Raw genomic sequence first — 17,182 nt, 5'->3', positions numbered from 1 at the left:
ATCCAATCCACAAATCAATGCAGCTATGTTGGGCAGGCAGGAGAAGCATCCCAAACTGGATTGGATGGCATGTGTTGCTTCTGGATGAGCTGAACTTGTGAGCCCTGGGTCTGTTGCCTCCTGGCTTGGTGATCCCAGCTTGGTGGGGCAGTTTGGGGCATTGGGCCTGCAGGTCACGGACAGTATGGAATCCCTAAATGGGAAATGGGTGTGTGTGGGGGGGCTGTTCCAGTTGGGTGGGGACAGTAGTCCTTGCCCCTGGTTGGTGAGGAGCCATGGAGTGGCATACATCCACATACCTCCAGGAAATCTGTCATTCCAAGTGGCTCCACAGGGAGGGTCCTGTGGAGATGGTGGGTAACATCAGGTGGCATTCGGGTCCCCCAATGAGCAGGATCCAAATCAATACTTCACCAGGTTAACTGCTGCTTTAATTATTAAAGTTGTGTCCCTTTTTTAACTACCTTTATGGTTTGTGTGTGAGTGTTATTTTGGGGAGGGGGCTAGGTCCTGCTTAGCAGTAGGCCACAATACTATTTTAAATAAAACCAGATGTAGCAACATCAAGGTGAAGATCATCACAACAGATGGCTTTGACCACATATGAGTGCATGTTTGCATCTTTGTATTGAAAGTACCATCTAATTTAACTCTTGCATTGGTTAAGATACTTGTTCAACTTTCTGTTCTGGCAGAAAGGTAGAGATCAATATAAATTCTTTCCATGGAATAAGTTAGATGCTCACCATCATGCCTTCTAAGGAAACTTTCCAGTGCAGGTTGGACATCTTGTTGGAACAGATCTTAACATTTCTTCTACCATGTTTCCCCCAAAATAAGACAGGGTCTTATATTAATTTTTGCTCAAAAAACACATTAGGGCTTATTTTCAGGGGATATTTTATTTTATAGTCATGCCATCTTCTTTTGGTTGCTGCACAATGGTGAAGGGTGGGGCTTCACTTAACTGGGCTTATTTTGGGGAAAGGGCTTATATTACGAGCATCCTGAAAAATCATACTGGGGCTTATTTTCAGGTTAGGTCTTATTTTCACGGAAACAAGGTATCCAGGTAAAATTTTACTGGACTATGACCAAAGTAGCTATTTAATGGTACTTTTGAACCCATTGTAGGGCAAGGAAGCTTGTAAAGTTACTTACTTTTAATACTTCATTAAATATTCTTTCAAGATTCTCCCCATAATTTTTGCGTCATTCAGTTCTAAATGGAATGTATGTTTCCTTCAAGAGCTCTGCCCACCACCACCTCAGCTTCCAAATGCTGTCAACATAACAGAGATGAGAAACTACAAGAATGGTGAAGAGGTTGGTTTTGAGTGTGTGGAACCTTTTGTGCTCCGAGGACCACAGAAGATAATGTGTGAAGGAGGAAGGTGGCAGACACCCCCCCGTTGTGTTGGTTTGTATGCTTTTTCTTGCATATAATTTGCTGTATTCTCAGATATCAGATACAAATGACAATGTGACAAAGAGAAAATACTGTATCTGGAATACTTGTCATCATCATTGTTATTAGCTGTATATTCTATTATCTGGATATTCACTTGTATTATTCTATATGTTATGTCCTCAACTATGTATAAGAACTGATAGATCAGTGTATTCTTCCGGTCTGTCTCCTTTCCACAAGCCCATTATGTTTTATTTATTGGAAAAAGTTCACCATCACCAATAACCAACCAACCAAAGAATAAAATAAAGTAAAACCAACAACAAAGGAAACCTTACACAGCAGCCATGACCCTAGAAGCCATCTCACTGGAGGTTTTAGGATTAGGTGCAGGAGGTCTGCTTCCATTGGATTCACTCAGCTCCAGCAGCCTCATTGCATCTATTTTCACTGTATATGTAGAATGCTATGATCATGTGATCATTCAGCCATCAATCATCATGGCTCCTAATCAGGACCCTTCACATATCTGGTTACCTCCACTTACGTTTAGCTCAGGCATTCAAAGAACAAAACTAGAGGAGCTTGGAGCCTGCTTCCTTTCTCACTCATAACTTCATGGAAGGCATATTTTGAATACCCTTGATGCTCTTTTGTGATTAGTATACCTTCCAACACTCAGTTTCATTGGTTGCTGATTTTATGAGAGGGGACGTTTGCAAAGCACTGCAGCAAATATATTTTTTTAGTGAACCACAATGGTTAAATGAAAGGAAAGAGATGCTTGTCTGCAGCTAAAACTGTGCTCACGACCTGGGGTTCAAATCCCAGGTAGCCGGCTCAAGGTTGACTCAGCCTTCCATCCTTCCGAGGTCGGTAAAATGAGTACCCAGCTTGCTGGGGGGGCAATGTGTAGCCTGTATAATTAAAAAAATTGTAAACCGCCCGGAGAGTGCTTGTAGCGCTATGGGGCGGTATATAAGTCCAATAAATAAATAAATAAATAAATAAATAATTTTTTTTAAGTGAACCACAATGGTTAAATGAAAGGAAAGAGATGCTTGTCTTTGTAACAAAACTACCGTATTTTTCGCTCCATAAGACGCACCTTTCCATAAGACGCACCAAATTTTTAGGAGAAGAAAACAGGAAAAAATTATCTGCTTTCTTCTCCTAAAATTTGGTGAGCCTTATGGAGAGGTCCATCTTATGGAACACACCCTACGGTCTTAGGGTGTGTTCCAGGACCCTTTGGAGCCTCCCCCTGCCTCCCTCGGGGGCGAGAGGGGGTGAAATCGCCACCTTCTGGGGCTCTTCTGAAGTTTCCCAAGCCTCAGAAGAGCCCCCAAAGGTGGTGATTTCATCCCCTCTGGCCCCCAGGGGAGGCAGGGTCAGTCTCCAAAGAGTCCTAGAACACACCCTAGGACCCTTTGGAGACTCACCCTGCCTCCCCCGGGCGACAGAGGGGGCAAAATAGGCAGCTTCCAGGATCTTTTCTGAGCCTTTCCAGGCTCAGAAAAGGTCCTGGAAGCTCCCGATTTTGCCCCCGCTGTCCCCGTGGGGGTGGGTGGGTGGGAGCCTGGCAAGGGTCCAAGGGAGCCTCCCACCCCCCCATGGGACCAGGGGGGGTGAAATCGCCAGCTCCCGATTTTACCCCCCCTGGCCACGTGGGGGTGGGTGGGGGGAGGGTGGCATGGGTCCAAGGGAGGGTCCCTTGGACCCTTGCCACCCTCCACCCACCCCCCATGGGACCCGGGGGGGTAAAATTGCCAGGTTCTGGGAGTGTTTGGAGGCTCCCCAAGCCTCCAAACACTCCCAGAAGCTGGCGATTTTAACCTCCCTGGCCCCATGGGGGTGGGTGGGTGGGAGCCTGGCAAGGGTCCTGGGAGGCTCCCTTGGACCCTTGCCACCCTCCACCCACCCCCCATGGGACCAGGGGGGGTAAAATCGCCAGGTTCTGGGAGTGTTTGGAGGCTCCCCAAGCCTCCAAACACTCCCAGAAGCTGGTGATTTTACCCCCCCTAGCCACGTGGGGGTGGGTGGGGGGAGGGTGGCATGGGTCCAAGGGAGGGTCCCTTGGACCCTTGCCACCGTCCACCCACCCCCCACGGAGCGGGGGGGTGTTTAAAATCGCCAGCTTCTGAGTGTGTTTGGAGGCTTATCAAGCTTCCAAACACTCCCAGAACCTGGCGATTTCGCCAGGGCTGGCCCCGCGGGGGGGTGGGGGGAGGGTGGCAAGGGTCCTGGGAGGCTCCCTTGGACCCTTGCCACCCTCCACCCACCCCCCCATGGGACCAGGGGGGGTAAAATCGCCAGGTTCTGGGAGTGTTTTGAGGCTTGGGAAGCCTCAAAACACTCCCAGAACCTGGCGATTTTGCCAGTGCTGGCCGGTGCGTGGGTGGGAGGAGCGTCGCAAGGATCTGAGTGAGCTCCCAGGACCCTTGCGACGTTCCCCCCACCTGGAAGCTGGCGATTTCGCCGGTGCTGGCCCCGTGGGGGCGTGGGGGAGCCTCGCAAGGGTCCTGGAAGGCTCACCCGGACCCTTGCGACGCTCCCCCCCACGGGGCCAGCAGCGACGAAATTGCTGCATTCACACCATTAGACGCACTGACTTCCCCACCCACATTTTGGAGGGGGGAAAGTGCGTCTTATGGTGCAAAAAATACGGTAATATGTTTAGTATGAACTCAAGTATAGTTAGGACTGCAGCTGTAATGTAGATTGACTAAGGAATTCCAGCTAACACTGTCATTCTGTGTGCTCTTTTCTGGAAACATGTCCCACAGAAGAAAGTGGAATTTTCTTCTTGGTCAGACTGCCCTGGAGAAGGTTACAGTAGGCTTGTCCTGTATTCTATTCCATAGAAATAATGTTTTGCTTCTAGATACCTGCCTGCCGTCCTGTCTTGAGTTTCTAAACCAGAAGACATCACACAGACACTACATCTGCAATTCTCTCTCCTTCCCTCAGTTTATTGACTTCATAATGGCTGCCTCATTCATTACTACATTGTGAATATACTGGGTTGTGGTGTTGCACGTGTGCCAAGATAAACATGTTCTTTATGTTATTCAGCTTTTTTTAATTAACAGCACATGCTGGAAATTCATTTTCCCAGATATGAGATGTGGAGACCCCCCTTCAATTCCCAATGGTGAGGCGAGAAGTGGTGCCCCTAGAAAGTATGCTCCTGGTGAAATCATGCAGTATTCTTGCCATGAAGGTTTTGAAATGGTTGGATCAAGTACTTTTGCTACATGTGGAAATATGGAGTGGTCTGAATTACCAAGTTGCAAAGGTAAGAAAATGTGCTTCCATTCAGAGGTGAGGAGTTGTGAATAACTGGAGAGGATTATTTGAGAATTCTACAGCATTTTGCTATTGAGAATACACTGGGAAGATGCATGAGAAAGAACCCCACTGAAGATATTAGAGGTTCACAGGGCTACACCTCTGACATTTCATGGCCAGTCAAAACATCATTCCATAAGCTGTTACTGATAAGAGGTGAGTATTCCAAACAAAAAGTTCCAGCTTTTGAACATAACTGAAGCAGGACCATATTTAGCAGAACGGAGACAGTATGGGTTTGCTATATGACAACTTTGAAGAAAGCTGGACAAGTTCTTTTAAATTTCAAATCTTTTTTTAAAAAAAGCACTTCCTATCATTCTCATTCTTGTGCTTTCTTGCCTTCTTTTCTTATTTGTTTTGTTTTGTTATTTGTTTTGTTATTTTTCAAATGCTTTCCACTAGTTCCTCAAAGGAAACTATCATTGCTGCAAGTTTTTTTTTTTTCATTTGACGTTGATCCATCTTGTTGTTTAGAAGATACAGGACCTTAAAGATGCTTGTTTTACAGATGAAAACTTGCATCAGCCATGTTGAAATATTTCATAAATAAGAAACCTCACTGAGGTGATTGTAGCTTATGTCCAGGAAAGATGGTCGACTGGGACTTCAGCCTTACCACAGTCATGAGTGACTAGGAACAAATAAACACATACTGACAAGTCATGGGAGTGGGGATAAGAGAGAGTACAAGAGAGAGAGAGAAGTGAAAGAAAAAGAGAAAGGGGGGAGAAAGAGCCACAGAGAAAGAGAGGAAGAAGGGACACAAAGAGGGACAGAGATGTATGTGCTTTGTATTTGAGTGAGATGTGGATCACTGCTAAAACTGCTGAAGTCAGGTTCTGGGATTTTCCCTTGCTTGGCATCTGTTTACTAATGGCAGTGAGCACAAAAGAAGATTCTGTGACCATTCTGGCTCTTGAATTTGGTGTCATCGACATTCAGACTATCCTTAACTATGTAAAGCTTGCCATCCTTTTTCCTACTTGAAGAACAGGGACAATGTGGAAAAGCAATGCTGCACCATTTTCTGGCATTTTGAACTGTAGACACAGGAAGAATATTCCTCAATCAGAAGCCAGATTTTTTTTTTTTTGAAGAATTGGATATGAGCAAAGATAAGTCATCAGTTTGTCACAAGTGCTACTATAAAACCTCAGGAAGAGAACGTAGAAAATTACATTTTTTACTATGACATCTGGAATCCGTATGTCAGGGACACTCCGTTTGCACCTAGTCATCCATGCCTAGCTGTGCCTCTGCTGAAATGAGATGCCCTGTCAAACTGCAAACCTTCAGGGTCTCCAAACATGGTGCTTTGCAACTCTGAGGTGTGCTAGAAAATTTTGGGAGCTACTCTAATCAATTCACAATCAGAATAGGATAAGCTTCCCACATGACTACGTCTGATCTGCATCTAGATTCAGTATACCTCAGAGAGGCCATGATATGAGCTCCTTTGTAATATTATGTGGGGCATGTACCAAACACAGCAGGTGTCACCAATGGACTAAACCATCTGAGAAATAGGTCATAGCTTGTGCCTCAGGATTCTCTGCAAAATTCAGGGGATCCTTAAAAGAAGGACTGAATGTTCAGAGGAAGCAACCTGCTTCCCTTGTCATAGAACACTGGGAAAGCCGTGAACGTGGACCTGCACAAATTCAGACTTACTCTAAGGGCTGCATGTTATATAAATAAAGTGACCATTTGTTGTATTTTGCAGCATTTCCCACAATATCTGTACAATTATGCAATAATTTTTCTTCACTTTTCTGTCTGTTGCCATGTAATACATGAAGAACAAAACAAATCTCAGTGTTGAATTGAAGCTCAGAGGCTTAGTGACTTGGTCAAAAAAATCTTTGGGTAGCCTATCAAAGTCTATTCTGAAGGTTCTATTTTTGTTTGTATATCTTTTCAGAAAAGTCATGTCAGAAGCCTCCCGTCATCCTCAGTGCTTCGTATCGTCATACTGTTAAAAACTCCTATAAGCCTGGAGACAGAGTAGATTATGAGTGCCATCCTGGTTTTGCAGCTAAAGGACCACAAACTATTACATGCAGTAGAGGAGAGTGGTCACAGCCCTCCACCTGCGAAGGTACATCCTATGCTCTTCTGTGGTGAACAGTTCACAGGGCAGTTACTTGTGGCAATACGTCAAGGGAGCTTGTGAATGTCCTGGGCTCTTTTCATTAGGTATGCAGGCTCAGGTGGATTTCTGTCATCCACAATCCTGGAATCTAACCTATCTTTCTCACCTAAGCAACAAAGCCTGATTTTCCCAAGACTTGTAGGCAGAGCAAAAACATGTTTGGAACTCAAATAACTGACATCTCTGGCCAAATGGTTCAAGGGTGGGAGTGTCTGGAATGCTTCTGCTCAGACATTGGAGAGCTGCTGCTGTCAGCCGACATTGTTGTGAATGGCCATTGTTGGTGAATGGCCAATAGTAGAGTAGAACGCTAGAGCAAGAATCCTAGGGAAAAGTGATGTCCTCGTCCATCCTGCAGAGCATGCTGTTGCATGTGAGCTGCTACTTATGACTTCTCTTGGTGTCTGTCACTGAGTATTTGATATCAGTACTGTGTCTTCTCATATTTCCACCTTCCTTACCCCAGTAGGTCCACAAAGGAACAGAACCATTGCACAGGCAATGTCTTCTAGGTGTTCTCTCTGTGATCCCTTTTAGAAATTGGTGCACTGAGGTGGTCCTAACACGTTGACAGCTGTTGTTTTCTGGGAAGAGGCTGTTACTCTCCACTGTGAGAAGACTCTTGGCAATATCAGCTTTGGGCATGAGCTCTCTGTTGTGCAGCAATAATGTTCTCTGGTTACATGCCAGCCGGGGCCAAAGACACTCATTCAGCCACATTCTATATACTACTTAACATGCAAATTGATCTGATCCATTTCCTGGTTCCACCAGATGTAAGGCATTGGATTATGTGGATAACAACTATATAGGCACAGGCTATCTTCTCAATTGCTGCTGAATGTTCATGGAAGATGAGTGAGATCCCCTTTCTATGATTCTGCTGTCTCCTCTACACATAGACATGTTGGCACCCTAAACTCAAAGTCTGATAGAACTGTGCACGCATTGCTTTGGCCCTAGTGACTAACTAGAATCATAGAATAATAGAGTTGGAAGTGGCCTATAAGACCATCAAGCCCTTAAAGAATGAACAGTTATTATGAAGGCTGGGTGGAGGCAGAGTTTCAGATAAGTCCTTACTTCTTTGCATCATCTCCTCATTCAGATGTAACCTGCAGAGATCCCCCTCTGGTTGACAATGCTGGTATTGTGGAAGAGAGGGCAGAATCATACCTGCCAGGCCATGAGCTGCACTATCAGTGCCAGGAAGGTTTTGAAATATCTGGTTCGGACACCATAAGGTGTGAAAATAAGAAATGGTCAACACCGCCAAGGTGTCAAGGTAGGCATTTATATTTCTTGCAGAGTTCCAAAGTGTGCATGGAAAGCTCCGAGAGAATAGAGAAGGTTGGAAAAAGAAGGAAAGGGCAAACTCTTACCAGGCTTCTGATGACATGTTTGTAAAATTCAGCTTTTAAAGTAGACTATAAGTGCATCCACAAGGTTTAATTTTAGAAATTAAAGAATAAAGCTATCCTATGTGTGTAAAGGCTATTTTCTGAACAATGTGAGCTATTGCTGTGTGAGTATCATTTGACAGAAGGCAGTTATGTGACCCTCCTCTGGAAAGCATTGAACCACTGTATTGCCCTCATGGCTAAAATACACTGACTGGCCTACATGAGTGAGATACCCACCTCCATCAGGGATTGCTTGGAAGGAGGAAAGGTCAGAGTAACCTCTCGTATGGAAAGGCATCAGGCAGTGCCTTGGTGTGTGTTGTGAAGGTATCTATTTTGATAGAATCATGGCATCAACTAATTGTTGTGACCACATTTATGGACCTTTTGGAGAATTATGTCAACAGGCCTGATGGTTCACCCTGTGATTACTGATAATTGTATACCAGTAAGGGTCTGGGAATCACGTTTTAGGGGTATTTACTCACAGCACCCAGATATCACTGTTAAAATTCAAGAACTGCCAGTTGCTTAATGGATTGGCCCCCTGTTTCCGTGCAGGAAATCAGCTTGTTGATTCATCAGCTGAAAAAGGGCAAAGCCCCAGGCGCTGATTATATCACAGCTGATTTTCTGCAGGATAACATGGATTGGTGGACCCCGGTTTTGGCATCAGTCTTTACATGGATTGACCACTCAGCAGTTATTCCAAAGGATTGGGGGTTTGCTATTAGAGTACCCATTTTTAAGAAAGGCTGTAAATCAGACCCAAGAAATTACCGTCCAGTAAGACTGCTAAGTACTGCTAGCAAGCTTTAAGTGAGTCATCTGTTAGGAATACCTCAAAACTGGTTACATGAAAGAAATATCCTCACTGAGGAACAGGCTGGATTCAGAGCAGGCAGGGCCACTATAGACCAGGCATTAGTTTTGCGACATCTGGTGAATAAATATTCCACTCCCAAAGGGGTCTCTCTGTATGTGGATTTTATAGACTTCAAATCTGCATTTGATTTGATTCCCAGGGGAAAACCGTGGGCAGAATTTGAGACTACAAATATTGACAAAATACTCCTTTTGCTAATGAGGTGATTGCACAAAAATACTAGTCTTAATGTTATTTATAATAAAAGGTTATTTGTAATAAGGCGGGAGCATTATCTAATGTGATACCATCATTTAATGGGTTCAAGCAAGGCTGTGTTCTAGCCTCAACATTGTTTAATTTCTATATTAATAATATAGTGAATAATATATTGAGAGCAGACTTTCATCCCCCCAAGCTGAGTACTCGCCACCTCTCAATTTTGCTGTTTGTGGATAATGAGGTCTTGATGTCAACTTTGTGTGTGGGTTTACAGAGAATTTTAAAAGCCCTAGCCCTTTATTGCCCCAAAGAACAACTTTCAATTAATTATGATACAGTAAGACAAAGTTTATGATTATTAGCAGAAGATGCAATAAACATACATGGACATTAAATGGGAACAACATAGAACACGTATCTTGTTACAAATATTCAGGTATGATGGTGGTGCCTTGGGTTGCGAACTTAATTTGGTCCGGATGATGGTTGTAACTCAAGTTGGTCATAACACAAAGCACCATTTCCCATAGGGATACATTGAAAAGCGATTAATCCATTCCGGCCATTTTTTGGTTGTATCTTAAGGCATTGGTTGTATCTCAGATCATTAGTTCCCATAGGAACTAATGCAAAATCAGTTAATCCACCCTGGAGGGGGAGACTTTTTTTAACCTAAGATGACCTCTAAGGTTTAAAAAAGGGCAGGAAAGGAGGGATGGAGGGAGGTAGCAAGGGAACAATCAGGAAAAGAGGCCTTTTTTCTGGTTATATCTCAAAGCCTGTTGCAAGTCAAATGCAAAATGTTGTGGCTGCAAGTCGAGACAGTTGTAAGTTGAGGCACCACTTATTTCATTCCTCAGGGTCGTGGTCCTCCTATTTGAACCATGCACAGAAATGCAGTACTGTGCTATAGAGGGTCTTCTACACTAAGAGTGGACAGTATGTACCATCAATCATCCAAGTCTTCAAAGCTAAAATAATAGCCCAAATGCTTTATGGGGCTCAACTGTTTGCATATTCTAAATTGAAGCCCTTGGAAACAGTACAGACAAAGTTTTTGAGAGGGATCTTCACGGCATCTCTATGTGTCTTGAATCCTACACTTCGTTTGGAGGCAGGGTTAGTTTCCATCAAAGCACAAGCTTTGGCCCACATATTTAATTACTGGTTGAAACTTATTTTTCAGGTTTGGCACCCTTGATATTAGCAGACATCTTCCATTCAACCTGGAAGAGGAATCTATCTGCTAAATTACTGAGGCTGGGCTTCTCCTCAGGTGTCCTCTTCACGATGGGCCATGCTAATGCCAAGGCGGCCATCAAAAAGAGGATCAAGAACATTTAGTGGTGCTGGACAAACTGGGTGTATTTAGGTATAATATATTTAGAATGCCCAATTATCTATTCAAAATAACAATCCCCAAATTTAGGAAAGTTTTTATGTCAGTTAGGTTGAATGTACTTCCATCTGGACTACTAGAAGATAGATATCAGGATTTGCCTGATATCACTAATTGTACATGCCCTTGCAATGAGGTGGAGATTGAAACCACTGATCATGTCTTCTATCAAGATATTCAGAGGGATCTCCTTGAGCCCATATAGCAACCATTTCAAGGGAGGTCCAGAGAATTTTATGTTGTGCTCTTACTATCGGGCAAGAAATTTGATATAACTAAAGCAGAGGCAAAGTTTTGTGTGGCAGCAATGAAGTGTCACTGTTCCCTCAATAGGTTGTATATTTTTAATTGTACTTTCAGGTTATACTAATGTTTGAATACATCTGCTGGTCAGTGACCATAACAAAGAAATTAAATTAATTACATCTCCATGAAACCAATGGGAGAGTTTATCAGAGTTTTGAAGTTCAGTGCCATCAGCATGCTCATGACACCTAAGTTGTTTGTTGTTTAGTTGTTAAGACGTGTCTGACTCTTCATGACCCCATGGACTAGAGCACACTAGGCCCGCCTATCTTCCACTGCCTCCCAGAATTTGGTCAAATTCATGTTAATAGCTTCAATGACACTGTCCAACCATCACGTCTTCTATTGTATACTATATTAAATAATCAATCCTTTAGATTTTTCTCTGTCTTTTCTGACAAACCTAAATAATAAGTGGAATGGGATGGGGAGAGCTTTGAATTCTCAGTCTGCAGTGAAGGAAGTAGCCATATCACTTCTAGCTGCTCAGGAAACACAGGGAGTTAATAGGTTACACTCCAAATCACCGACTCCCTTTTTTTTTGTCTCAGAAAAAAACTCATCTGTTTTCTTTTTTACTCTCTTTTTTTTAAAAAAAGGACTCTTCCCTAACTGATTTTTACTCATCTCCTTTGTCTCTCCTTCCCTTCCAATGAGTCTGATAGGAGGAGGTTCTCAGAAATTCTGCTAAGCCCAACACTCAAAATCAAAGGTTCCAAAACATACCTGCTTTTTAAGGATGCCTAAGATCTCCAGCTGACTCCTCTGGAAGCCCCCCACCAGCACAGAGCTTACAGTTGGTCTCCCATGTCATAGCAGAGCCCTTCCTTAGTTTCCTCGTGAATGAGTCACCTTCCATAACTTGATTCAGCTGACTTTCCCTTTCTCTCCAACTCAGGAGGATTCATCACAAGGAATGAAAGCAATACTCCTGGCTTATTTCAAATAGAGAGTTAGGACGGGCTTACTCCAGAGGAGGAGCATGACATCCCAGGATTCAGAGCTGGAGAAAGCAAAGGACCTTTCTCTCTTGGATCTCTCTCTGGGGGAAAATTTATAAATAATTCATTTATCTCAAGTGTTCCCAGCATGAATTGGCAGCATTTAAAGCTTTATTCTCTTCCCTTCAAAGCTCTGAATGAACTTAAGATTCAATTGGTAGATGCACTGGTCTCTGTCTTTACTTCTTACCATTTAAGATGTACTCTTAAAAGACACCAGGGAGAAGAGCAATTAGTGAGCCCATCAGAAATCACTTAAAGTTTCTCCTTTTGTCCTCCAGGTATTTTCCCGAACTTCTATCTTTTTCTGTCTCTCTTTCCTCAGCACTTATTCTCTGAGCCAGAAGCTGGTCCCAAAACCTTACACTAAACAATCTACACATTTTAGAAATCTTATCCATTTGTAACTGAGGATGCTCAGACCTCTGTTGCCTATTCTGTTAGGTCCATTTGGTCTATCAGCATAGCCAGGTGATCTACTTGGCTTAAATACTAAATGCTCCCTGTCATAAAGAATATGAGCAACATTGGAACTTTAGAAGTAAATGGTCAAACATAGAACATCAGCATATTTTCTGATAATTGACATTAGCTGTAACCCTCAAAGAAGACTTACAAGAAATAATGAAAGGGGTTCAAGAGTATGGAGCAGCAGCAGGACTAAGTATTTATTATAAGAAATCTGGAGAGCTACATATAAACATTAAACCTGTAATACTACCAGGAACACAAAATGGTATATGCATCCCAGTGCTCCATAAATCATTCAGAGATCTGGGAGTAAATATTCCAAATTTTAATCCAGTGATTAGACAGATAAGAAAAGATGGCCTCAGGCACATTGACAATCATGAGCAAAATCTGTGCTATAAAAATTGCACCCCTAATACAACATTTCTTTCTAACTCTCTAGCTTTTAATTTAAATAATATCAACTGTGGGTCCTGACAGCAATTTTTAGAATATACAGTGATGCCTCGCTTAGCGATGTTAATCCGTGCAGCAAAAATCGCTGCTAAGCGATTTTGTCACTAAGCGATTTTAAAAAGCCCATAGAAACGCATTGAAACCCCTTCAATGCGTTACTATGGGCTCCAAAACTAACCTTATGCGAAAATCCTCCATTGCGGCGGCCATTTTCGGTGCCTCTAAAGCGAGGCAACACAGCAGGTGGCCATTTTGTTTACCCGGCAGCCATTTTGGAACTGCCGATCAGCTGTGCGAAAATGGGGCTTTGCGATGATTGCTTCCCTGCAATCATCGCAAAGCCCCCACCGATCAGCTGTGTGAAAATGGGGGCTTTGCGATGATCGCTTCCCTGCGATCATTGCAAAGCGAATTTTCCCCATAGGGGCCATCGCAAAGCAATCGCTTTTACGATCACAAAAACAGTGTCGCAAAGCAATTTCTTCGCTATGCGGAGTGATTGCTATGCGAGGCACCACTGTATAATTTAATTGTATTTTAATTGTTTTATCTTTTTTATGTATTTTAGTTGTTGCAAGTTGCCCAGATAAATAAATAAATAAATAAATAAATAAATAAATAAATAAATAAATAAATAAATAAATAAATAAATAAATAAATAATAAAAGGCTTGTTTCAGTGGCAAAAAAATATTTACCAGTTTCATCCATCAAGGTAAAAGATGGCTTGCAGAGACTTTGAGACAAAAGAGGTCGTCTCAAAGAGTTGGGGAGAACCTAGAATACAAAAATATTATGAGGCAAAACAATTAAAAACATTGGTATTTTATGTTTTTATATGTCATATCTGGAGAAAATATCAGAGAAATTGTGGACAGGCATGAAAGCAATGGGGAAGACACCTATATTTAATTTTTAAAAATGTATTTGGAGGGGAAAATAAGAGCTATGAAATAGGGAGAGAGATATTTAAATAGAGTTTTATGTCCCTTAGTTTCCCCTCGAAATACAATCATGATTGAAAACACTTTGGGAAGATGACATTTTGATAAAAATAGAACAAAACCTATGATTTGAACTGATTCCAACGGATTCATATTTTTAAAAAGTAGAAGTCTCCCTACTTTTAATCCCATGAATTATGACTGGGGTGGGTCGCTGTGGCCTCATTAGCATTTCCCACTGCATCATATGCTCAGTGGGGAAAATCCAAATATGTCTACCCCAAACCAATAGTTTCTGCGGATTTTTTTGCTTATATGGTCTCCCCTTAATTTAGGAAGATTGCATCAACAATTCTTTGGGAACATTTCTTAAAATTATTAAATTGATGGAACATTGTTCCAGTGTGGAGAAATTGTTATCAGCAAGGTGTATAAATGAACATGTGATGGTTATATCAATTTAGGGGGAAATGTTACAAAAATGGCAAATACTACATATCAAACTATTCATGCTACACCAGCTTTGGTTTTATCAACAATAAGAGAGAATCAACAAGAAAAAGCAACATCCAAGGGATTAATAATAATGCTCATGCTGATGGCAGCTTGCCGGGCTGGAAGACCACAGAACTCTTAACCTTAAACTGCTGATAGTCTGAACTGTGACAAATTGTCATGGCAAAAAAAAAAAAAAAAAAAAAAAAAAAAAAAAAAAACCACAGCAGCTTGGAGAAGTTAAAAGTGAAGCCAAAATAACAAGGTTTTTTAAATGAAATTTGGCATGACTCTATTTTATCTGCAACTCAAATATGTAAGCAACATCTAAATCCTTCCTCAGTTTATTTAAAAAAAATAATTAAGTACAAATGGTAATGTAAAGAAATACAAAGAAAAATTTCAAGCCATTAATGAATTCCTCTTATATTTTTGATGGTGAGATAAATTTAAAAATGTGTTAAATATTGAACTTTCTTCACTAACTAAATTTCAATTGTATGTATCTGCTTGTTGGGGTTTTTACGTTTTTCTTTTTTTAAAAAATAGTTATTTCTTTTGGTTTGGACTGTTGTTTTGTGTTTTAAAATGTTTGAAAACATTCCCAACCTAGTAGTTACGAATGATGCCAGCCTGACAGGTGATGGACCACACTATGTGAACAGACCCATGCAGGGCCATTGGTCTTCAGAGGAACAGACACAATTTACTGGTTGGAACAACCCATCTAACCACAATGCATCTTCAGAACATGTTTTCATGTTGCTACGTTCTAGTGAAGAGTAGTTTCACACTGTCCCATATTGGTCAGGATGGAGAATATCATAAGAAAAGCCCAAAATGACCAGCAAGGAGGCATGTACCTTTTCTCCCTACATACTAAAGCAATACCTTCACGTGATAAGAGAAACGCATTCACTGCAACACATGTAGACTTCATCTTCTATGCAATGCTGAATGACCAGGTCTTGCATCTGTCCCAGGCTTACCTCCATGTTCATCCCAAACAGCTTTGACCTACTGAGTTTGATGTACGCAGTGCAGACAATGGCTTTTTGTTTTAGTCTGTTCGGTTTCATTCTGATTTGAATGAGCTTCTAGACTCATATGGTGTTTTTGGTACATAAGTGTCCAACACTGGATCAATCACTATGAATTTTTGTAGGTTTCATACCTTCAGAAAGTGTAAATACAATAGGAAACATTATCCAGGTCTACTAAAAAAGAAAAAAACTGTGGAGTGTGTAGGCCTTTGTTAATGGTTCTTATGTAGTCAATGTGGAGAATATTCAAGGATGCAGAAAATGAAACCAAGTTTTCTTTCTTGCATCCAAGATGAACCATGATAGTGTTCCAACTTTTTAAGATGGGACATTTTCTGTCCTAATCTATAAGGCAGATTTTGAGGCCAATATAGATTTTATATTCTGCAGATAAGGCTACTAAATATACAAACATTGATTTGGGAAAACATGTCTATTTTCAAACCATCTATCACAGACTGTTTTGTTTACCCTTCCAGATATGCGGTGTCCTCCTCCACCTGCTATTCAAAATGGTCAGCTTAATGGAGCCCCAAAGCCACAGTATTTCCCTGCAGAGAAAGTGAGCTATCGATGCTCCCCATCCTACAGTCTTTTTGGACCTTATGCAGCAATGTGTTTAAAGGGAGAATGGATAAACGTTCCAGAGTGCAGAGGTACTTTTTTGTTATAATGGAAGAGAGAATACCATTTGACAGGCTGTCTCCCCACCAGCACCACTTTTTTGTTTAACCTCGTGTTTTGTGGGAAGATTCTAGAATCTTTAATAGTGGTACCATCAGACTCACCAATCTGAGGACAGCCCGCCTTATGTGTACTGCAACCCGTTCAAGATCAGATTGCTCTGGCAACCACCCACCCAGAGGCTGCAGGGAAGGAATCCCTGCCTTGCCTCCTTGTTTGAGTGGGTGGCTGCCAGAGGAGGCAGAGAAGGGAAATCCCTGCTCCTGCCCAGGCTGGTCAACTGCCCCAGGAAAAGGACCCAGCCAATGCACACCACCTTGTGAGTGTGGCAGCTGGGTATGGGGAAGGAATGCCACACATATGAATTTAGATGAACTGGAGATGAGTTTATGCTCATCTCTAATCTAGGTTGTTGTTTTTTTTTTTGTTTTGTTTTTTGCTGTCTCTATCCAGATTTACCTTCAAAAGTAATTTGTGAGTTCAAATAACATGCTTCATATAGTGTTTATTAGAAGTTATACATGGAGGGGGAGATATGGGGGGCAACTGCAAAATGGCACCACAAGAAAGGCAAATACAACAGGACATGGATTTTCTCCAGAATGACCCTTTTCAGATAGCTTGGATAGCCAGGAAGTTATTCCATGATAGATTATATCTTTGTATTGAGTGATTTACTGAGGAGAAGGAAAACTCTGATTTCAAACCTCCACTGCCTTGTGGCTATATCCACTGATGGAAAAGGCTTCAGGAGATAACCTCAAGGCAAAATCCGGAGCCAGAGTCCCGTAGACAGTTTGTGTTGTTCTGCCAATTCCTGCAACGTCGCTGGAACCAGTTGTATTGGCTCTTGCCATTCCATTGGACTATTTCAGTGACGTGGAGAGGGGGGATCTGCTGCTTGGGTAACAGCCTATCCTCCATATTATTATACCCAGGCTTCATGCTCTGGAGAGGACACTCCAGCTTTGCATACA

General features: G+C 42.1%; 1 protein-coding gene across 7 annotated transcripts in view; it reads left to right on the top strand.

Annotated features, from left to right (window-relative positions):
- CFH (complement factor H) overlaps positions 1 to 17,182 on the top strand; it is a 275,435-nt gene that overhangs the window by 121,076 nt on the left and 137,177 nt on the right. For 3 of the 7 annotated variants that reach the window (XR_013544564.1, XR_013544563.1, XR_013544565.1), the window contains exons 16-20: positions 1,250 to 1,420; positions 4,530 to 4,709; positions 6,687 to 6,863; positions 8,026 to 8,202; positions 16,001 to 16,177. The exons of the other annotated variants lie outside the window; for them this stretch is intronic. The gene's annotated coding sequence lies outside the window, so the exon portion shown is untranslated. The remainder of the gene's footprint in view (positions 1 to 1,249; positions 1,421 to 4,529; positions 4,710 to 6,686; positions 6,864 to 8,025; positions 8,203 to 16,000; positions 16,178 to 17,182) is intronic. 7 annotated transcript variants of the gene reach the window in all.

The sequence above is a fragment of the Pogona vitticeps genome, chromosome 4, assembly GCF_051106095.1.
Source record: "Pogona vitticeps strain Pit_001003342236 chromosome 4, PviZW2.1, whole genome shotgun sequence".
In the NCBI taxonomy this organism is placed as follows: Eukaryota; Metazoa; Chordata; class Lepidosauria; order Squamata; family Agamidae; genus Pogona; species Pogona vitticeps.
This window is presented reverse-complemented; position numbering and strand designations above follow the sequence as displayed.